This window comes from Hibiscus syriacus, unplaced genomic scaffold (assembly GCF_006381635.1).
Source record: "Hibiscus syriacus cultivar Baekdansim isolate YM2019G1 unplaced genomic scaffold, ASM638163v2 tig00110328_pilon, whole genome shotgun sequence".
NCBI lineage: Eukaryota > Viridiplantae > Streptophyta > Magnoliopsida > Malvales > Malvaceae > Hibiscus > Hibiscus syriacus.
Window position 1 is genome coordinate 6,361,636 of NW_024062685.1, and position 25,085 is coordinate 6,386,720.

At 33.7% G+C, this 25,085-nt stretch overlaps 1 pseudogene; it reads right to left on the reverse strand.

The window, feature by feature from the left end:
• Positions 1–505: 505 nt before the first annotated feature.
• LOC120118330 overlaps positions 506–25,085 on the reverse strand; it is a 52,417-nt pseudogene continuing 27,837 nt past the window's right edge.

Here is a 25,085-nt window from a genome sequence, read left to right on the forward strand (position 1 = left end):
TGTCAGGGGTTCGAATCCTGACATTTTCGAATGAAGCAAACTGGGTTGGAAGGATCACCCTCGGCTCTACAGTATCCGATCTTGATTAATTAGTCAATAGATCGGATACTAGTGATTAATTAAAAAAAAAGTAATGTGCACAGCCTACACCAACAGAACATTAATCAACGGTCGCATTAAACAAATATAAAAGTAGATAAAATTAATTTAATTTACGTGTGATAAATGCTTAACCAATATTGTTGGCATTTCTAAAAGCAGAAACGAGTATAGTATAAGAGCTAACTCAGCCATGACTATGTTCTCCCATCTTCATAGACACCTCAACAGACAAAAAGTACTTGAGCAAAAGAAAAATAATACTAGGGTTTTCCCGTTGAAGAAATATACAACACGGCTCGTACCCAAATAAAAAACGGAGCCAAATATATATTTTTTTTCTCCCGTTTTCCGCTCTTCGGCAAGCAGCCAAAGCTTTCGCATTCGTATCGGTTCTGTGGTGATTTTAGCTGCAAACTGCTTCAATTGCTAGTTTCTTTGTGGTATCAGTACACAAGCCCTTATCAAAGTTCTCCTCTGTTAGTTCTATGGCACGCTCCTTTTTACCAACTCATGCCTGCCATTCACAGAATATCAGGAACAGAAAATTAGTGTTAATTAGTTTGTATTAATCCTAAATGCAGATATGCTTGTTCTGTAAAGATGACTATAAATAATCACGTAGATCATGGTGTATTGCATTTGCAGCTTAGTTCTTCAGACATTCTTAATCCAACCACTAGTGTGTACCAGTAATACTAATGCCTTGGCACCAGATTCTGCTGCCAACTTTTCGAGTATTAGATGCACATAACTTGTGGCTTTGTGAAGATGCCGTAGCCTTAACCTTTGGGATAACGGTAATGACAAAAGAATATATCTGTAACAGCTTCAACTCTTACCTTTTCGATCGCCGATGTCGAATTAGGATCATGGCAGTCTCCTTTGCTGTAAGATCTGTTGAAAGTAAAAATCAGAAAGTGGAGACATTGTTTTTCAACAAAGGCAGTAGAACGGATTTTCAACAAAGGAGGGCATGGGCTGAAGTTTTTCAATAATTGTAAAGTCAACAATGGTGGGAGGGGCACCGCCTATGCATGTTTTCAACAAAAATTCGGTGTTCCAAATTTTTAATTAAAATGTAATAGGGTTAATTATATTTTAGCCATTGCACACTTTAGGGTATTTACAAGATTAGTCCTTAAGCTTCAACTATAAATATTCTAGCCTATTTAGCTTCAAAATCATCCCAAGATCCCAAAAATCATTTTTTTCTCCCAATACTAGAGAGCTTTTTTGTGAGTAGTGAGTGTTTTGTAAACACCTGTAAATTTTCTCTCTTAGTAAAAGATCTGCAGCAGTCCGGAGACGTAAGCAAATTTGCTGAACTCCGTTATTAATTTCGGGTATTATTTTTCCGTCTTTATTTTGCAATCTCACTAATCTGGATATAGGGAAATTACTCGTTACTTGTTTATTTCCCAACAACTGGTAATCAGAGCTTTTGGTTGTGAATTTTGTCAATTTTTTTCGATGTTACTATTTATTACTATTCATATAAATAGTGAATTTCGTGAATAGTGAAATTTTGTCGGCGATACGAATTTGTCGACGATACGAATTTGTCGACGGAGGTGTTCTAATACACGACGGTTCATGAAAATTTGTCAGAACGATCCAAAAAAGCCAGATTCGAGTGGGAGCGATGTCTGCAGACGAAGGGAAGGTGAAAATTGAAAAGTTCGATGGTGCGGACTTTGGCTTTTTGAAGATGCAGATTGAATATTTTCTGTACCAGAAAAATCTATATCAACCTCTTTCAGGAAAGTAACCAGAGGGCATGAAGAATGAAGATTGGGCTCTTCTCGACAGACAAGCCCTCGGAGTTATCCGACTGACGTTATCCTGCAATGTTGCTTTCAACATAGCAAAGGAAAAGACCACAGCGGGTCTTATGGAGGCTCTCTCCAGTATGTATGAGAAGCCATCAGCCTCAAACAAAGTTCATTTGATGAGGCAATTGTTCAATTTGCGGATGACGGAAGGGGCATCAGTAGCTCAACACCTAAATGAACTCAACACAATCACAATCTAGTTGAGTTCCGTGGAAATTGAATTCGATGATGAAGTTCGAGCTTTAATTCTCTTATCATCTCTACCAGATAGTTGGAATGCTACTGTTACAGCAGTTAGCAGCTCGTCGGGAAATAGTAAATTAAAATTCGACGATGTTCGGGATCTGATACTAAGCGAAGAAATTCGACGGAGAGAATCGGGTGAAGCATCAGCCTCTTCAGCCTTGCACACGGAGTTCAGAGGGAGAAATTCAGAAAGAAATTCAAATCGTGGTAGATCCAAATCCAGAACGGGAAAGAAATATTTTACCTGTTATAACTGCGGCAATAAGGGTCACTTTAAAAGAGATTGCCGAGCACCGAAGAAAAATACCGGCACACAGGAATCTGCCAACGTGATAGAGGAGACAAGTGATGCCATGATTCTAAGCGTCAACAGTCCGATTGAATCATGGATCTTGGATTCAAGGGCATCTTTCCACTCCACCCCATGCCGAGAAATCATGGAGAACTATGTCAGTGGTGATTTTGGGAAGGTTCATCTAGCTGATGATGAAAACTTGAAGATCGTCGGAAAAGGAGACATCCGACTAAAGCTGCCAAACCAGACCACCTGGAAGCTGACAGGAGTGAGATATATTCCTGGCCTCAAAAGAAATCTGATTTCTGTAGGGCAGCTTGATGGAGAAGGTTATAGTACAACATTTTCAGGCTGTGAATGGAAGATTACCCAAGGAGCACTCGACATTGCTCGTGGTAAGAAGACTGATACTCTCAATGTAACCTCAAACTTAGAAAATATCATTGCTACAGCAGATACTGATGGAAAATCAAACCTATGACACCAAAGGCTTGGTCATATGAACGAGAAAGGGAAGAAAACACTTTTGTCCAAAGGGAAGCTATCGGATCTAAAGAATGTAGATGTCGGACTATGCGAGGATTGCATCTTTGGCAAACAAAAGAAAGTCAGATTTGCAAAGATTGGTAAGACACCCAAGGCTGAAAAGTTAGAGTTGGTTCATACTGATGTATGGGGACCATCTTCAATTCCATCTCTTGCAGGCTTATTATATTATGTCACCTTCATCGATGATTCTACAAGAAAGGTGTGGGTTTATTTTCTAAAGAAGAAATCAAAAGTCTTTGTTACCTTTAGAAAATGTGATACCTTCAGAAAATGGAAGGCCATGGTGGAAAATGAGACTGGTTTGAAAGTCAAGTAGTTGAGGTCTGACAATGGAGGAGAGTACATAAATAGGAGATTCAGAGATTTCTGCGCAAACAATAGGATCAAGATGGAGACAACAGTTCTCATGACACCGCAGCAAAATGGCGCAGCAGAGTGCATGAACAGAACTCTGAATGAACGTGCCAGAAGCATATACATGCCAGATTACCCAACTTTCTATGGGCTGAAGCTATCAACACTGCAGCTTACCTGATCAACCGTGGGCCCTCAGTTCTTTTGGATGGAAGAATACCAGAGGAAGTTTGGAGTAAGAAAGAAATAAACCTTTCACACTTAAGAGTGTTTGGTTGTATTTCTTATGTACACATACACTCTGCTGAAAGAAGTAAACTTGATGCTAAGTCCAACAAATCTACCTTTGTTGGTTATGGAGGTGATGAGTTCGGTTACCGGTTTTGGGACTATGAAAATCGGAAGATCATCAGAAGCAGAGATGTCATTTTCAATGAGAATATAGGTCAACTGTAGAATCAAGCAGCTCCAATACCGAAGCTGAAACAAAGGAATTTGCTGAGTTCGATGAGATTTCTGGAAGTGATGTTCAAATTAGTCCTGAAGCAGTTCAAGAAGAACCATGCACACCGGAACTAAGACGCTCCTCCAGTATTCCTAAACAAACCCATCGATATTCTCCTTCTTTGCACTAACCATAGTGCTATGATGAAGCAATGCAAGTGGAGGATTCAGTCAAGTGGGAGTCTTCCATGAAAGATGAGATGGACTCGCTTATGTCAAATCAGAAATGGGAATTAGCTGAATTACCACTAGGAAAGAAAGCGCTTCATAACAAATGGATTTACAGGATCAAAGAAGAGCACGATGGGAGCAAACGCTATAAAGCAAGATTGGTTGTCAAAGGCTTTTAGCAAAAAGAATGTATTGACTACAATGAAATTTTCTCTCCAGTCGTAAAACTGTCTACAATCAGACTGATGTTGAAAATTGTAGCTGCAGAGAATTTACATATTGAGCAATTAGATGTAAAGAAAGATTTCCTTCATGGTGATTTGGAGGAAGAAATCTATATGAGACAGCCAGAAGGCTTCATAGAGGCAAGCAAGAAAAACCTGGTATGCAGGTTGAAGAAGATCTTGTATGGTTTAAAACAAACTCCTAGACAGTGGTACAAGAAGTTCGATAGCTTCATGAGTAGCAGTGGTTTTACCAGATGCCAAGCAGATCATTGTTGCTACATCAAGAGGTTCGACAACAGCTTCATTATTTTATTGTTGTACGTTGATGACATGCTCGTTGCAGGATCAGACATGCAAGTGATTATAAACTTGAAGCAAAAATTGTCGAAGCAGTTTGTAATGAAAGATCTGGGCGCTGCAAAGCAGATTCTTGGGATGAGGATCAAGAGAGAAACAAAGTCGGGGACTTTGATGTCGTCACTGTAACATCCGCAATACCAGGTTAGTGACCAAATTGTAAAGTTTCAGAATTTGGTGACTAAAGTAGAAGAATGAAAGAATTCAATGATTATTTGAATATATATTGAAGGTTATTTGGTAATTATTAAAGGAAATTAAGGGTATTATGGTCATTTGATCAGAAAGATTTTTATAATTTTTTTTAAGGTAATATAAACGTGGGAAATTTGAGAAGTATCCAGAGTTCTCTGCTCATTTCTTCTTCTTCATACGTGGGAGAGCAAGGCAAAGGTAAGTTTAATTTTAGTTGGTTAATTCTGGAGTTTTAAGCTTAGTTTTGATTCTTTGGGTATTAAATAAGCTTAAGGAAAGCTTATATGGGATTTAAACAATAAGATAAAGGAATTATGAAGGAATTTGCAATATGAGTTTTAAGATGAAATTTTGATATGGTATGGTTGTTGAAGTTTTATGGATGAATTTGACTTGTCATCAATCTAATTAAGAAGTATGAAGTGTTAGAATTGGAATTTGAACACATTGAAAATTTGGTATGATTTTTGAATCTCATATGGAAGATAGGATTTTTAGGTTTAAGATGAAATAAATGAATATAGATTGGTTTAAGTATGTGTACTAGAGTTAAGAATGAAAAGGGGATGATATATGAAGTGTTTGAGTGGAAATGAAGTAATTTTCGGGTTGAAAATATGATTTCTGGGCAAGGGGAATCGGTACCCATTCAAGGGGAACCGATACCCCTTCAACCGAACAACATTTCCAGAATGTCATTAGGGAATCGATACCCCCATAGTAGGGAACCGATTCCCCCTAAAGGAAATTGGGAATATGGGTTTAATAAGTTCGTTTAAGTTGCTAGTATCCAATTACAAGGTGTAGGTATCTAATGATTGCCTCGAAATGTACATTTATGTAGATTCTACGCATAAAGCAATTCCGGAACGTTTGGCAAGTAAGATCGATCAAGGGAAAGATAAGAGATTGGAATTGACTAGTGAGACCAGGTGAGTGCATATTCAATAGTATATGATGTGCGATGGGAATAAGACTTGCGATGAGTCTATTTCCTGAAGTGTTACACATGAATGCATGATTAAAGGCATGAGTTGAATATGCATGTATGTATGCTTGATTATATGGATTGATCTGTTCTTTATGTGTTAGATGATAAAGTATAAGTAATTACATAAGAAAGGTTATGAATTATATGAGATATAAACTATGTGATCATAGTAAAATATAATTATTATTATATGATAAGTGAAATAAGCTGGATAATATTGATCTATAGGATGAAGTGAGAATAGTACACTAACTAGGAGATTTGAACATAAATGATAAGATGAACATATAAGATAAGCTAGATGGGAAAGATTCATATGTTTAAATAAAACTATAACACATGGGTTGTATGATAGAAATTTATGAAGTTATATGAGAAGATTATAGGAGTTATATGAAATTGAATTAAGTAAACAGATTAGATTATATATAAAGAAATAATAGAAGTGAGATATGTTTATAAGTCTGCCCTAGATGAATATGAATATGAATTATAAGAGTGCTATATGATTTATATTAGGATAAATCTTGAGGATATATATATATAGATAAATATGAAATGAGTTATATGAATACATAATTATGTGATGAAATGGTGGATTACCTGAACATGTGAATATATATGTCTAAGAGAAGGCATAAGATTAAGATATAAGCAATGTGACTATAAGTATATATGTGCTCTAAGTGATATGACTTATAGGTATTTCTATTATAATGTTACATAATATGTTATGTATGTTAAATGAATTATGTGATGGTATAAGAAATGATATGAAATATATATATGTGAAAACAAGTATATGTTATGAGATAAGACCTATGACTATAAGCTACGTGAAAGTGTTCTAGGTGTTTCTATATATTATATGAAGTATATGATCTTATGTGAGCAAGATATGATAAGTATGGTTATATGAATAAAGGTGATTGGGTGAGAAATGATAGAAATTATATGAAACATGATATATGTGACATGTGAATTATATGGAAATGATCTACGTGTAAGTGAACTACGTGACTATGTGATAATATGAAAAGAAGCTATGTGATACGTGATATGTGAAAGTGAATTACAAGTTTATGTGAATATTTGAAATGAAATAAATGATAACGCCCATGTTATGTGTCATGAGAGCTAGGGGTATAGTTGGCATGCCAAGAGTCGAGGGTCTACGCGGTCCTTCGGGACATATGTATATTCTTTGGAACATGTGTGAAGTCTGGAAAGACACATATATGATCCCTAGCATATGTATATGATTCTTAAGGAATTCTATGTGGTCCTTATGGACATCATTATATGGCACTACGGTGCAATTCTACGCGGTCCTTCGGGACATATGTATATTCTTTGGAACATGTGTGAAGTCTGGAAAGACACATATATGATCCCTAGCATATGTATATGATTCTTAAGGAATTCTATGTGGTCCTTATGGACATCATTATATGGCACTACGGTGCAATTCTACGCGGCACTTCGGTGCAATTATACGAGCTGTGGTGACAGCATCAGTGCACAACCTCTATAGACTCACATATCGATAGTTCTCACATATGTACATGGGCTAATCCAGAGATATGAACAAATATATGTTAGTGGTATGATAAATGCTATAGAAATGATATGATGTTGTGTGTGTATAGTGTTTGATTGACAAAGTATGTGATTACATGATAAACTGTTAATGATGAATTATGTGTATGTATGTATTTACTGTAATTAATCTGATATGATTTTATATGATATGAAAAATGCATGGAATTGCTATAACATGATAGAACAGAACATGCATGTATCGGTATATGTTATAAAGTGCATTATAAGTTGTTATGCCTCACTAAGTCTTCGACTTAGCGTGTGATTGTTTCACACGTAGCTTTCAAAAAGAGTAAAGAGTAATGCGGAGCAAGACAGGTCAGTTTTCCTTACCAAAAGATCAGATCAGAAATATTTGACAAAGTATGTATTTGGTTATGTATAAAGTGTTGGCATGTAATAAGTCATTAAGTACGAGCACTCTGATAAAGTCTGTATTTTGTTTTAAATAAAGTTTTAAATTTCCCGGGATTTTTCTTAAGAGTCAAGGTTTGAAAAGTCAATGTGACACTTCGGACTCGTATCCGGTTTGGATACGGGTTGGGGGTGTTACATTTAATGGTATCAGAGCTAAGATTTAGCCGATTCTCGGCATAAACCGAAGTCCAAAGTGTCATAAAAGGTGTACATGCCAACATAGATTGAAAAAAAAATTCTGATCTGATAGTGTAAGGAATATGTTGTCTTGCTAATAGAATAAGAATAGTTTAATACAGTAGGAATCCGATCGTGATAATTTCGAAGTAAGTGAAAGGTGATATTCCTGATTGTGATAGCTATTCACCTGCCCTGGCCAGGCAGGATGAAGAGCGGACACCTCAGGAAATACCTAGTAAGATCAAAAGTTGATTTCAGAAAGCTGAAATCATATCTGAATAATGATAGAAAGTTTTCATCGTTTGGAATCGGAAAAATGATATAGAGTAGTTTTGTTATTATGTGGATAAGATAGAATATGGTGAACAGGTGTCACCATAAGAAGGTTAAAAAGATCTAAGGACGTGATGAGTACGTATAGAAGAACTCAAGGATAAGAGCATCAGTGACAAGTGTATAAGATGTATAAAGTCAGAGCTTATGAGTTTGAAACGAAGTGATAGTATTGCGCATAAACAAGAGTATGTTTATGATAAGGGTTTACAATTAAAATGGAAGGAGTTAGCATTGGCTAACTAGAGTATGTGATAAAAATGTATTGGAATTATAAGATTATAAGATATTGTCAGGATATGATAACCAGATCTGCAATGGATCTGGATACAGTTGCATATTTGGATCATAGTAATGTGGTATAGTAAAGGAAAAGGAAGTAAGAATTTGTACATTTAAGTAAAGCTGAGGATTGATAAGAAGAGTTTGAGAATATGTACATCGATGATCAGATGATAGGACACAGGAAGTCAGAATGTTGAGTTTGAGTAAAAGAAATTTCAGGATGTATGAGAATAGAGGTGAAATTGATAAGTCGAGTAAGCAAATTTTAAGATAATTTCGATTTGAAAGGATGTATGTGTTTGGTTGATTAGGGTTTGTACCCTAGATTGAACATATGTTATTGACTAGCTGTCAGAGTAAAGGTGATAGAGTTATAAGATTGAAGGAAAAGATAAAGTTGAGTTAATTGATTATGATGTGAATTTGAATATGGTTGTATATTCTGAGCAGATAGCTATGATGTAGAAACTGAGATAAGTATTTGCATGGAACTTTCAGGAAGAAAAATACAAGTATAAGAATGATGAAGAATGAAGTTATGTATAAGAAATGGGTTATTAGAGTAATGAGGATGCAATGAAGATTGGTACATAAAGATGAGTATAAGTGATAAGACAAGAGTATGTGAACATGAAAGGAAATATATGATTTATGTATAAGGAATAAAGAAATGAAAGGGATTGATTTAAAAGGATCAGATCCGATAAATATGGAAGTACAGAGGACAATTTTGATATAGAAATAAGACAAGTGTGCAAGGTGATGTGAAAATATTGTTTGACTCCTTAAAGTATATGTTTAATCACATTGAAGAAGATTTAAAGTTGTGTTTTGGTCAAATGATGACGAAATACAAGTTTGGTATGATTATAAGGTAATTAGAGAGTTATGAAGAAATAGATGGATTTATGATATAGAGATGGATGTTACTGTCAACATGATGAGTGACATTATATGGAATTTTAGAAAGGTCAAAGTAAAGATGCATAATCGAATGAGAGAAAAGACAACAATGGATTGGTATTACTGGTTATTGTTGATATGATAAGCAACAGAGGATGAATGTATAAACGAAAAAGATAGTCGGAAAACTAAAGGATTGAAAAGTAAGTTCTGATGATGATAAGAAAGAATAAGTCAGGGAAGCAACATAAGAACATTAGAAGATATGTTCTTATTAAGAGGTGCAGTGAAAATTCGAGGACGAATTTTCTTAAAAGGATGGGAGATTTGTAACATCCGCAATACCGGGTTAGTGACCAAATTGTAAAGTTTCAGAATTTGTTGACTAAAGTAGAAGAATGAAAGAATTCAATGATTATTTGAATATATATTGAAGGTTATTTGGTAATTATTAAAGGAAATTAAGGGTATTATGGTCATTTGATCAGAAAGATTTTTATAATTTTTTTAAGGTAATATAAACGTGGGAAATTTGAGAAGTATCCAGAGTTCTCTGCTCATTTCTTCTTCTTCATACGTGGGAGAGCAAGGCAAAGGTAAGTTTAATTTTAGTTGGTTAATTCTGGAGTTTTAAGCTTAGTTTTGATTCTTTGGGTATTAAATAAGCTTAAGGAAAGCTTATATGGGATTTAAACAATAAGATAAAGGAATTATGAAGGAATTTGCAATATGAGTTTTAAGATGAAATTTTGATATGGTATGGTTGTTGAAGTTTTATGGATGAATTTGACTTGTCATCAATCTAATTAAGAAGTATGAAGTGTTAGAACTGGAATTTGAACACATTGAAAATTTGGTATGATTTTTGAATCTCATATGGAAGATAGGATTTTTAGGTTTAAGATGAAATAAATGAATATAGATTGGTTTAAGTATGTGTACTAGAGTTAAGAATGAAAAGGGGATGATATATGAAGTGTTTAAGTGGAAATGAAGTAATTTTCGGGTTGAAAATATGATTTCTGGGCAAGAGGAATCGGTACCCATTCAAGGGGAACCGATACCCCTTCAAACGAACAACATTTCCAGAATGTCATTAGGGAATCGATACCCCCCATAGTAGGGAACCGATTCCCCCTAAAGGAAATTGGGAATATGGGTTTAATAAGTTCGTTTAAGTTGCTAGTATCCAATTACAAGGTGTAGGTATCTAATGATTGCCTCGAAATGTACATTTATGTAGATTCTACGCATAAAGCAATTCCGGAACGTTTGGCAAGTAAGATCGATCAAGGGAAAGATAAGAGATTGGAATTGACTAGTGAGACCAGGTGAGTGCATATTCAATAGTATATGATGTGCGATGGGAATAAGACTTGCGATGAGTCTATTTCCTGAAGTGTTACACATGAATGCATGATTAAAGGCATGAGTTGAATATGCATGTATATATATGCTTGATTATATGGATTGATCTGTTCTTTTATGTGTTAGATAATAAAGTATAAGTAATTACATAAGAAAGGTTATGAATTATATGAGATATAAACTATGTGATCATAGTAAAATATAATTATTATTATATGATAAGTGAAATAAGCTGGATAATATTGATCTATAGGATGAAGTGAGAATAGTACACTAACTAGGAGATTTGAACATAAATGATAAGATGAACATATAAGATAAGCTAGATGGGAAAGATTCATATGTTTAAATAAAACTATAACACATGGGTTGTATGATAGAAATTTATGAAGTTATATGAGAAGATTATAGGAGTTATATGAAATTGAATTAAGTAAACAGATTAGATTATATATATAAAGAAATAATAGAAGTGAGATATGTTTATAAGTCTGCCCTAGATGAATATGAATATGAATTATAAGAGTGCTATATGATTTATATTAGGATAAATCTTGAGGATATATATATAGATAAATATGAAATGAAATGAAATGAGTTATATGAATACATAATTATGTGATGAAATGATGGATTACCTGAACATGTGAATATATATGTCTAAGAGAAGGTATAAGATTAAGATATAAACAATGTGACTATAAGTATATATGTGCTCTAAGTGATATGACTTATAGGTATTTCTATTATAATGTTACATAATATGTTATGTATGTTAAATGAATTATGTGATGGTATAAGAAATGATATGAAATATATATATGTGAAAACAAGTATATGTTATGAGATAAGACCTATGACTATAAGCTACGTGAAAGTGTTCTAGGTGTTTCTATATATTATATGAAGTATATGATCTTATGTGAGCAAGATATGATAAGTATGGTTATATGAATAAAGGTGATTGGGTGAGAAATGATAGAAATTATATGAAAACATGATATATGTGACATGTGAATTATATGGAAATGATCTACGTGTAAGTGAACTACGTGACTATGTGATAATATGAAAAGAAGCTATGTGATACGTGATATGTGAAAGTGAATTACAAGTTTATGTGAATATTTGAAATGAAATAAATGATAACGCCCATGTTATGTGTCATGAGAGCTAGGGGTATAGTTGGCATGCCAAGAGTCGAGGGTCTACGCGGTCCTTCGGGACATATGTATATTCTTTGGAACATGTGTGAAGTCTGGAAAGACACATATATGATCCCTAGCATATGTATATGATTCTTAAGGAATTCTATGTGGTCCTTATGGACATCATTATATGGCACTACGGTGCAATTCTACGCGGTCCTTCGGGACATATGTATATTCTTTGGAACATGTGTGAAGTTTGGAAAGACACATATATGATCCCTAGCATATGTATATGATTCTTAAGGAATTCTATGTGGTCCTTATGGACATCATTATATGGCACTACGGTGCAATTCTACGCGGCACTTCGGTGCAATTATACGAGCTGTGGTGACAACATCAGTGCACAACCTCTATAGACTCACATATCGATAGTTCTCACATATGTACATGGGCTAATCCAGAGATATGAACAAATATATGTTAGTGGTATGATAAATGCTATAGAAATGATATGATGTTGTGTGTGTATAGTGTTTGATTGACAAAGTATGTGATTACATGATAAACTGTTAATGATGAATTATGTGTATGTATGTATTTACTGTAATTAATCTGATATGATTTTATATGATATGAAAAATGCATGGAATTGCTATAACATGATATAACAGAACATGCATGTATCGGTATATGTTATAAAGTGCATTATAAGTTGTTATGCCTCACTAAGTCTTCGACTTAGCGTGTGATTGTTTCACACGTAGGTTTCAAAAAGAGTAAAGAGTAATGCGGAGCAAGACAGGTCAGTTTTCCTTACCAAAAGATCAGATCAGAAATATTTGACAATGTATGTATTTGGTTATGTATAAAGTGTTGGCATGTAATAAGTCATTAAATACGAGCACTCTGATAAAGTCTGTATTTTGTTTTAAATAAAGTTTTAAATTTCCCGGGATTTTTCTTAAGAGTCAAGGTTTGAAAAGTCAATGTGACACTTCGGACTCGTATCCGGGTTGGATACGGGTTGGGGGTGTTACAGTCACAGGCTGAGTACATCAACAAAGTACTCTCCAGGTTCAACATGCAAGATGCTAAACCAGTAAGTACACCTTTAGCTGTTCATTTTAGACTCTCCAAAGAACAGTCACCAAAGACGGAGGAAGAACGTGCACACATGGTGAAGGTGTCGTATGCCTCAACAATTGGAAGTTTAATGTATGCCATGGTTTGTACTAGACCATATATTGCTCATGCAGTGGGAGCTGTTAGCAGGGCATGAATAATCCGGGCAAAGTACACTGGGAAGCAGTCAAATGGATCCTCATATATCTGTGGGGTACTACAAACAAAGCACTTTGTTTCAAAGGTGGAGATACGATACTAACAGGCTATGTAGATGCTGACTTAGCCAGAAATGTTAACATCAGAAGGAGCACAACAAGGTATGTCTATACTCTAAGAGGTACTGCAGTGAGTTGGGTTTCTCAACTACAGAAGATAGTTGCTCTCTCCACAACTGAAGTAGAATATGTCGCTGTTACGGAAGCCAGTAAGGAGATGGTTTGGCTCCAAAGTTTCTTGGAAGAGTTAGGCAAGAAATAAGAAAATAATGTCTTGTATTGCGACAGTCAAAGTGATATCCATCTAGCGAAGAATCCGTCTTTTCATTCCACGACGAAGTACATACAATTGCGATATCATTTTATCCGGTCTCTTCTGGAAGATGAGATTCTGAAACTTGAAAAGATTAGTGGAGCTCAAAATCCGACAGACATGTTGACAAAGACGGTGACCACGGAAAAACCGAAGTTGTGTTCAACTTCAGTTGGCATGTTAGAGTAACAAGACTAGAAAAGCTGCTGCATTGATCGAGGTGTGAAGACATATTTAAATCAGTCTTCAAGTGGGAGATTGTTGAAAGTAAAAGTCAGAAAGTGGGGACATTGTTTTTCAACAAAGGCAGCAGAACAGATCTTCAACAAAGGGGGGCAGGGGTTGAAGTTTTTCAACAATTGTAAAGTCAACAATGGTGGGAGGGGCACTGCCTATGCACGTTTTCAACAAAAATTCGGTGCCCCAATTTTTTAATTAAAATGTAATAGGGTTAATTATATTTTAGCCATTGCATACTTTAGGGTATTTACAAGATTAGTTCTTAAGCTTCAACTATAGATACCCTAGCCATTTAGCTTCAAAATCATCCCAAGATCCCAAAAATCATTTCTTTCTCCCAATACTAGAGAGCATTCTTGTGAGTAGTGAGTGTTTTGTAAACACCTGCAAATTTTCTCTTAGTAAAAGATTTGCAGTAGTCCGGAGACGTAAGCAAATTGGCTTAACTCCGTTATCAATTTCGGGTATTATTTTTCCGGCTTTATTTCGCATTCTCACTAATATGGTTATAGGGAAATTACTCGTTACTTGTTTATTCCCCAACAAAATCCACACCTTCCGGTAGGATTCCCGAAGCTAGCGAATTTCACCCTAGATATTGAAATATTTTTAGGGCACTTGAGTTGAGCACCTGATTTTCCACTTCCAACTTTAGGTACCAACTTCTGGTCTACCATAGGGAAGTCCTCAGCAATATGGGAACAGAGGCTAGATGTTTTGCGTTTTGAGAATGTAATTTTTGTTGGGTCTCCACCTTTCTCCTCGAAGATCACCAAATTGTTCCCAGATGGCTTGAACTAAGAACGAGGAACATGGTACCTGATTAATCACAAAACACATATTAACCCCTACGAATAATTGAAATTTCTTAATCTTGGAAACCTGAACGATTTGGCAAATGTTCCTGCTTTCACCATTATAACTTTTTTGGTATATTAACCCATGGATCCTTTTGTGAGTGTTTTCTAAATACCAGATTGTATGGTCATGGAAATTATATTACTACGCCATTTATGTATTGAATTTACTATTGAAGTCAAAGTTCTTGTATCTCTGATTGGACTTACCATCTTTGTGATGGTTCTCCACAACCAGTAAGGCATTTGTCTGGGAAGAATTTTCCTCTGCAGCCACACTCGTATACACATTTCTCGTGTTTAGAACTTTCTATTGGCCAGTACCTTCCTATCTCTTCACCATTTAACCAGGCTAGACCTTTAGCCAACTGGTTCATCCCCTGATGGTGGATCCACAACAACCTGCGACAGCTTAAATACTCAAGTCTTTCTTTTCTTTTCATTAAATGTTGAACACTGCTAGATTAAGCAACTAAGTATTTACCACCAAAAATTATTTATCCTGAACTAAAATTGAACAAGAAATATGGCTTTTTTTTTTACCTTGTACCATGTCAAAGGCTGATTTTTTGGTGGTTCAGATGTTGACACCCAACTTACGCCCTTCAAACCGTCTGGCTTCTATATACCCAAGTGTTCTCCTTGCAATCCAATCTGCATACGGCATAATAAAGACAGAAAAGGATTTTTGAGTTTTAAAGGCTATAACTATTTGTGAATATTTCACTCTACAGTAAATATGATATTCTAGCCCTTCCAAGTTCCAAGGCTTTGGAAGATTAGAGATGACTCCCTCTGGAAACAAATTCTTGGAACCTATGGCAACATCAACCTAGGCCTTTCATCGTTTTGAATGTGATGCAGAGAGTCAAAGAATAAAATAAAGCGGGCTCAAAAACAAGTCACATCATTACTATATGATAATTTGCTGGCTAGGACTAACCCTCTTGCTCTAGTTTTAGATTCCTGTCATTAAATACCATGACTGTACATCTACTTTACCAGAACTCTAGGTCTGTTTTGTTTGACATTTTCGGCGATCCCCAGCTTCTAGTCTACGTTGTGTTGTTTCTTTCTTCCTTAGCACAAGATTAGCAGAATCTAAATTTGTAAAACCAACCATCGCCACAAATCTGTGAAATATACTTTGGGAAAAAAACCTTGAAAAACTGATGCAATTCTGGCGTTGAGGTTGCTTCTGAAAAATTCTCAAGCATTAGAAGACTAAATTTATGCCAAAGACTGATGAAATATTTCAAGATGGGGACCAACTTGAAAATACGACCGATGGAGGACATCCTAGCAAGTTCTGGACGCAAATCTCAACTACCAACTATTATCCCCACAAATTTTAATCAGATTGATAGTGTAGCACTATCAAAACTTTGACAATCAAATAAAATATGAAGAGAATGTATTCTAGCTCAAGCTAAATAAAGAAAAATACCTTGTATGTCCACTATTAAAGGGTGAATGTGAGCCATTTCCGGAAGCACTACCTGTAAAATATCAGCAGGTTTTTTAAAATTTATTGCAAGTATTTCCACATTATAGACCCATAGAAAACTTGAGGCAATTATATGTCATACAAATAATAACTTGCAAATAAATCAATTAACGATATCCAATAACTAAAGGGCATTTTGTAACACCATAATAACCTTGAAGTTCTTGATTCACAAAAGCATGAAGAGCACGACCCTTTGACTCAATAAGGACTGGGTGGTTTGCCTTCTTCAGAAATTCTTCATCTTCACCAATAATTATACTGCAATTTAAGGATACTAATACTATTAGCTGGCAAGGCTATATTAGAATATAATAGACCCAAGACAATACTAAAGGCATAGCACTCCATAACAATGTTGAATTTGGGTTATGTTAGCATTCCAGACGAAGTCTATCTTGTTAAAATTTTCATTTGAGAAAATGCTTCTATATTATTGATAAGAAACTTTGTTTCTCGAATGGAAGAAGGTTATGGAGTTATGAAAAAATATCACATCATGATGATTTTAATTGGGAAAAGAATTATAAAAATTAGCGTAGCACTAATTTATCATATACTTCAATTTGTTTCTATGCTAACTACAAGCTTAGAAAGGCCAGAGCTCCAAATAAAGCTAGTTGAAACAATGAACCACTATGAGGCATTAAGACAAACAATTAAGTGATAAGAGATAAAATGAGTAAATTCAAACACCTATGAATACCATGTTTCTATCATTAATCCAAGGATGGGAGAACAACATGAGGAGCTTCTACTTTACAGAAACGCATGCCTTTTCCTTGTCAATCCTTTAGTCATCCAGATCCTATTAAACTCTAAAAGGCAAAAATATAGGCTGATGCACATAGGAATACGAACCTTGTTGTATTCCACAAGTAGTCGGTAGTTTCTTTAGTGGTATTTATATGATCCACAAAACCATTTTTAGTGAAGTCAGACACTCCCCAAATCCCAGCGTTCTCCACAAAAATATCCCATATAAGACCTTTCAAGCCTTTACTTGGTGATGCGACCGATGGCTGCAACTCCTCAGGTACCATTTCAATTACGGAGGCCTGGGAACCTACCTGTTGACATTAGGCAATGGATGAAATGTTCAAGCATTGACTTGAGGAAATATTAAAAAGAAAAATGGAAATTTACCTTTGCTGTGGTAAAGGCAACATTCTTACAGTCGGGCAGAATGCTGACTGACCATGCAGGCAGGTGATATGAAACGTTCCGGAACACTATATTCATGTCAGTTTTATCATCCATATTAGAAAGAAAAGCAGCACATACTCCTGAACCATCATCATATACATCAGCCTGCATGAAGTGGTCGTTTAGATAATGATAGTCATTGAAAGGAATAGTGTATCTGGGTCATTAATAAATACAGTAAGTTCTATATACGTCTGCAAAACTGCCAAATACATTATGTTTTATAGATCAGCCAAATTTTAAAGTAAGTTTTATAAGAAAAAGGAGGAAACAAGTGACTCAAATATATAGGCTTAATGACATAAGAGATTCTACCCTATCACAGTATAATTAAAACTTCTCTTCTTGTCCTGAAAATGATTTAAATATTTGCTATTCTCATCAACCTGGCTAAAATGTTGTAAACAATTTAAACTGGTATGATTTGTAGAACACAATAATTTTCTACCAAGTACTTGTGCTGTCCTAAGTTAATATGAATTTAAACGGACATTTCAAATTGGAACATGATATATAAGAACACAAGGTGACAACTGAGTTTCTAATAAATTTAGGGATTAATTTTAATGCATAGAAGGAATTTTGAAGGAAAAGGCAACAAGATATACATAAATGTGCAAATTTAAGATAATAAATGAAATCCCATCCAAAGAAAAAAAATGCTAACTGGAAATTTATGAGGAAAAATTTGTAAAGAGGGAAAGCTTACCTCTAGGGAAGGACCTAGTGATAAAGTAGTTGGTTCACTCTTTAGCAATGCATGCTCAGATAACTTTATAGCTCTATGCAGTTCCTTTAGGTGTCCCCATTTTGGAAGACCAGGTAACCTTAAAAGAGAATCCACCAAATAGTTAGATACTCTGGCTATCTAGAAGAGAATACACTTACTGATAGATACAATGAAAAGTAAAACCGCTTACCATACTCGACAATAGGAGCTTCATAATCATAACTAGTTGTAATGAAAGGTCCACCACTCCACCTGATGTTCGACCAAAGTTTGTTCCACCATTATACCATACCACAGAAAAAATATAATCATATGCTAAGGAACAAGATGATCAAGAAATCACTAATAAGTTAACTAAATTTGTTCAAAATGATATCTAAGCTAAGATTGACTAGCACAGCTGACCTGTGAGGATCTCTCGCTCCAAATGTTTTAAACCTGGAAAAGCAAAATACGGATTGCAGCAAAACTAAAAAGAAACCATATGAGATTTGTTCGTGGGTGTTTCAAAAAGTACTGTGTCTCTAGGTAAGAGAAACAAACATTTCTAATGATCAACTCCAACAGCAATAATTTTAACTAACGGTGACAACTGGGAGGGCGAATCGGGTCATTCGGAGTTAAGTTTCATGGTTTAGGACATTTCAGATCCAAATTGTTTAAGTTTAATCGGTTTAAGTTCAAGTTGTTTAGATTCAAGACATCTCAGGTTCAGTTAACTTGAGCTCACAGTCACCTCAAGTTTGGATAGTTTGCATTGTTGATTTTTCATGGTCAAATAATCGGATTCAGCAGGTCTTTCATGCATAGTTCAGCTTTGATAGCTCTATCGTTAACATATTGTATATCTTTTGACAAAGATGAATGAGCAATAAAATCAATTGTTCATATATATACATACATACAATTATTGGTTATTTGTCAAAAAACTAATGAAAGAAGAATTTTAATTGGGAGGGAAACACCAGTAAAATATAAAGAACATGTTTGAAAGAAGTATAGCTCCAGTTAAACACGTATTTAGTGTGCTTATCAAAAGGTTCCCCTTCCGGTAAAACTTTTTATGTTTCTTCTTTAAGGTTATATATCATCAGGGGAGTTTAAATTAAACAATTCAAACATATGGTAAACTATAATATTACCATCCAGGCCAATTTTCAGTCCATATTTTTGGCTTGTTTGGAGAATTAGGTGTGAATTGATCACAGCAGAAGGAGTTGCAGGTGTTAATCTGCAAAATATAAGAAACACAGAAATCTATGGGTTAGTTTTGATAAATAGATCGATTTTTTTATTATATAGGAAACAAAATGAAAATTTCCTTTTAGTGCAAACAACCATGAACCGATTTAAAATTTTAAAGATGGAAAACATTAAGCAAGAAGCATAAAGTTGTTATAATAGAGAATATAAAACACCTAGTTTTAATGATCCTGAAAACCAACCCAGCACAACCATAGTTAGCTGCTACTCTAGTAACCATGTATATAACGAATGCTTTGAGATGCAGATAGAGATGCAACAACTAATGCAACACTCTTCTTCCTCCTATGGGTAAACCCTGTAGATGCGTCATCCTTTCAATATATCAGTATTGTACACCTACTCATACTGCATAACTAGAAAGTTGACTGCTATCCAGTATTGTTCTTAGTAATATTTCATGAATTTTTTACTTAAATGTTTTCACACTTCCATTAAAGGAAAACATACAATTTGTATGATGTAAACCAACTCATTATCTTAAGGAATAGGATAGTCTTCTAACAAAAACACTACTCTAAGTAAACAAATCATAATTTATCTTATTAGATTCTATAACTCACTACGGAATCTTTAATTTACAATTTCAAAATTGTAAAAGTTGTCAACATCTTGGAAGACGATACAAGTTCCTTTGTCATAGAAGTTAAGGATAGAAATCCTAAAATAATATCTGATAAATTCTTCATGAATGAACTATGTGATTTACATTGAAAAGTTGCGAACGATAGCATAGCACTTCTTGAAGTCAAGAATTAGAGGAGAGTACCCTCCATGTATAGATTTCTGTATTCAAGTGGAACTAGAGAAGATGTATGCTAGCAGATTGGATCCCTATATCACCATTTTCTCCATTGCATTTCAATGCATCCATCATCATCAATCAAATACTATGATCCAACAATTTTGAAAGTCACACATGTGAATCATGATAAAGATGTAATATAAAGTAATAAAACGAAAAAATACAGAAGGGTGGAGCACATGTTAATGCACAGCTCGGATCAGCTGGTTCTAAAATGGAAAATTTTCAAGTTCAATGATGTACTTGCCTGGGCCATGATGATTGGGACTCCTTGAGGTGCAAAAAGCTTCTCCTGCTTCATGAGGTTCACTATGAATGTCGTGAAATTCTGCATGTAGTGCTAAGAAACAGAAAACGACCAACTCAATAAGTTAGCAATAAAGCAAACAGTTAACAATAAACATAGAGATAACTACTAGGGCCACAATTCCCCACGCCAACTAACGAACCGATATCATCTAATAATTTCTCCCAACATGGCCTTAAAACTTTAGGATTAAATTCAAGTAAAATTCAATCAATCCACTTTGATATTCCACGTACTCTGCAACATTTAGATACTGTGTTCTGTTGAATAAAAAACTCGATTAAATTTTGATTGAATGAAAATGAAAATCATAATTTTATATTTTACAATGTAAACCATACAAAGTAAGTGTTTTATAATTAAGGGTGAACGATACATTTAGTACTTGATCTATCAGTTTTGATCCATTTTAATATATAAATTTTTAATTTTTTCAAAATCATACTGAACGTTTTGTTTTTGTTTCATTTTCGTATCCGCCATTAAAAAATTAATGTATTTAGTACCAAATCTATCGGTTTTGATCTGTTTTAGTACCTAGAACTTTCAATTCTTCTCAAGCCTTAATGTTAAATTACAAAACATGGATACTAAAATGAAACAAAATCTAAATTTTGGATATGATTTTTGGAAAAATTAAAAGTTTAGATACTAAAACATACTAAAGTTGATAGTTTAGGTGTTAAATGTGTAGTTTACCATATAAGTAATTAATTAAAAAAGTATTGAATTAGTTTAATTAATTAAAAACAACAAGAGTATAAATGAATATTCTAATTTACTTTTGAGGCCTATATTTTATGATTAGTGGAGCGATTTATGCAATACGGATAGTAAAAAAATCCGAACCCGACGGGGAAAATCGAAAATCTAATTAAATGGGTTGGGTTTGGTGATGATAAACGGGAACGGGGATGGGTTTGGTAATCCCCGCCCCGATTACTCGATTGCCCGGCCCGATAAATATTAAAAATAATTATATATATATATATAATATTAATAAATTTAATTTAATTTAAATATATATATAATATTTATATATTTAATTTAAATATATATATCCGGCCCGATACCCGACCCTATACTCGTTTAAATAACCGTTTATGCTAAACGGGGATACACGTTTATGCTAAATGGGGATACCCGTTTCCTCGCAGTTTTTTAAGCGGTGACGGATACGTGTTTTTTAAACGGGGACGGAGACCAATACTCGGCCCGTTGCATCCCTAAATACCAAGTCCTCTCAGGTGCCAAAGAAATAATAAAGAAATGGAGAGTTATTAATTTATAAAAGATTTCACTTAAGAACTTAATCAATTATTAAAATTTGAGAATTAAAATGGAAAAAATATACAAATCGGAAAGAGGACCAAAATCGAACTCATTCATAAATGATTACTCTGACAATTTAATTTAAAATACTATCGAATATAATACAAATAAATCATTATATAAATGATTATATAAATAAATGGTCATGCAAAATTAGGACCAAAATCGAAACTCATTCATAAATGATTTTTCTGACAATTTAATTTAAAATATTATCAAATATAATAAAAATAACAGTATCTAATTAAATTGTTAAATAAATAAATAATCAATGTAACACGTAAACATGTTCCCTATATCTTTCTCGAGGTCCCATCCCATGTGAAGAAAATATTTTCTTTTTGAAGAAAATACTCATTCTGTCCCATATTGTTAGCCCATCATTAAATTTTACAAAGTTTTAATTTTTCATATATTAAATGTTTCATAGTTCTAATGTTCAAAATTAAAATATCAGAGTACGAATTAACTTACTTTAGTTGCTAAAGTAATCGTTGTTGTTCTTAGACGTCATAGGTTCGAGTATTAATAGTTGCAGTAAGGTGACTGAACGTTTATTGTCGAATGATTATGAGTATTTAAAATAAATATTATTTTATGATCATCTTATCTTAATAGAAAACGTTAAAGTATCGGGAAAATTAATTTATATTAATATAATTATGATGTGCATGTAATATGTACCTTAAAATAAATAAAAAGTTTAAGAAATTATTGATACAAGAGAATTTTACTGTAATTATTAAATATTAACAACTTCAATAAAATTATTAGAGGTTGATGGTTTTGATAAAATCATCATTTTACACGTTTTTGAAAAAAATCATAAGTTAAAATTATTAATGGTTGTGGACGATTTTAAGAGATAATAACCAAATTAAATGAATAAAAATAAATATGAATTAAATTAAATAAAAATAAAATAAAATTATTGTATATGAAAAGAAACACATGTATAGGGATAGTCATAGGTAAGATTATAATATTAAACCTTTTTTCTTCACCCGACTCGAGTTCATGAGAGCTTCATCTGATTCAATTTTTGGCATAAAAATTATATACGATCCGATCTAAATATATATCTATAAAAAATTTATTTTTATTTAATATAATAAAGATTTAATTAAAATAATATAAAAAAATATTATTACAATTATCTCTAAATATATATATATATATGAGAGAATTATAATATTATAATGGATCATATCATATTTTTTCATCCTAAACTCCAATCTGACTTAATATAATAATTTGATCGAGTCAGATTAAATTAGAACTTGTTGGGTTCAGGTCAATTTCAAATGCATATATTACACGTAGATTTTTTGTTGTTGTTGAAGAAACACATGTGTAGGCTTTAATGAGCTTTTATGGGTTGGGTTTTCTTAAAGGTGTTGGGCTCTTTTTAACTCAATGGCTAATGCAATCATTTGAAGAACGAGCACTTGATATTGCGTAAAAACGTGTGGATGTTCAATGGATTTAATAGTGTGTTGAAAATGAGAAATTATTTCATAGTTTGGTTCATCTCGTCATCTATGTGACATTTATGGTCTCCGTAAATGATACACATCATGCCCACACTTTATTTACATGTATAAAAGAGAAGAAGATTCACACTGAAAAAAAATAAGATAGAAAATTATTATTGATTGGACCACGAATGACGTGGTAAGCAAGATTCATCTAATATTTTTTTGTCAAAAACGGATTAGGAAAACCCACAACTTGGCCTATTTTAAAATCCTTCGCTCAAGGCTCAACCCATATTATCCTAAACTTTTCAATATTCTCTCGTTCAACCTTCAACACCCAAAAAATCTTGTGAATAGGTTTAATGATCAGCCCCGGTCTTGATCTTTTTGGGACCCTAGGAAAAATAGTAGACTATGGTCTCTTCATTTTTTCTTTGATCGAATACCGCCAATTCGCCACTACCCACAACAGATTTTCCGGTCTAAAACCCTTAAAGTCTTAATATTTCTTATAAACGTCAATTGATTGAGGATAAAACTTTTGAGTGATACATTGTTCAATTGTGATTTGACCCTATTTAAATTGAAAAAAAATCTCGTTGCCATTCATAAGATAAGGTTTAGGAGCTTTGATATTAATAACGGTTTAATTTTTTGGGAAATAAGGAATTTTCCATAAGTGCAATGGTGGGTAGAGATTTAATAATTGAATTTTGGATCTTGAAGAGAGAGAAAGCAGAGAATTCGAAGAGTTTCAGATGATAGTGATGAAGCAGTCGTAATTCAAAGGTTTTTGATAAAGCTTAAGAGTATTTTTTGTGTTTTTGATAAAGGCGTACGTGATTGATGAGGGAGTAGCAATACATTAGTTCTTTTACTTTTCTAATTTTGTCTTAATATGTTTTTCTTTTTTCTCTAGAACTATTTTTAAATCTAACATTGGGCCTCTTCCCATCTTGACCCCTTGGCCATTGCTCAACCCAAACACCCCTTAGAGTCGGGGATATAATAATAAAATAGAATATTATTTTATTTAAAAAAAAAATATTTAAGTGATTAAACTCATAATAAATATGTATTATTATTAATTAAAAAAATTTAAATAAATATTATCTTATAATTATATCGTTATAATAAAAATAAATTTCGAGCACTCACTAAACTTATTTCCCAAGAAAGCAAAGAAGAGTGAGTGGCAGGGGATACACAAAAAGACAAGCCGACAAACAAAGTTAAAAAAAGGCCCGCAATTAGGGGAATCCGAACCGTGGGTCAGTATGAAAACTGACTATACCAGCTTCGTCACAAGAAGCTTCGGGAAAGTGTAGTGGCTGTATGTATGTTCATTGAACTCGGACCGCCTTCCACCAAACCTCACCTCTCTTTCACCACAACGATGTTTTCTAGTTATGTTCATGTCATCTTTGTTTATTTACAACCTTTTATTACACTAGAAGTCTCACATTCGTCAGTTTAATATATGATTAAAAAAATACGTTATTGAAAATGTTATTTATTTTAATATTTTTAATAAAAAATTACCTTAAATATTATTATTTCTACCGAAAATTATATTATTGGGTGCTTTATCAGGTTTGTTAATATATTTGATAAATTATTACCTAAAACATTATTTTTTTTT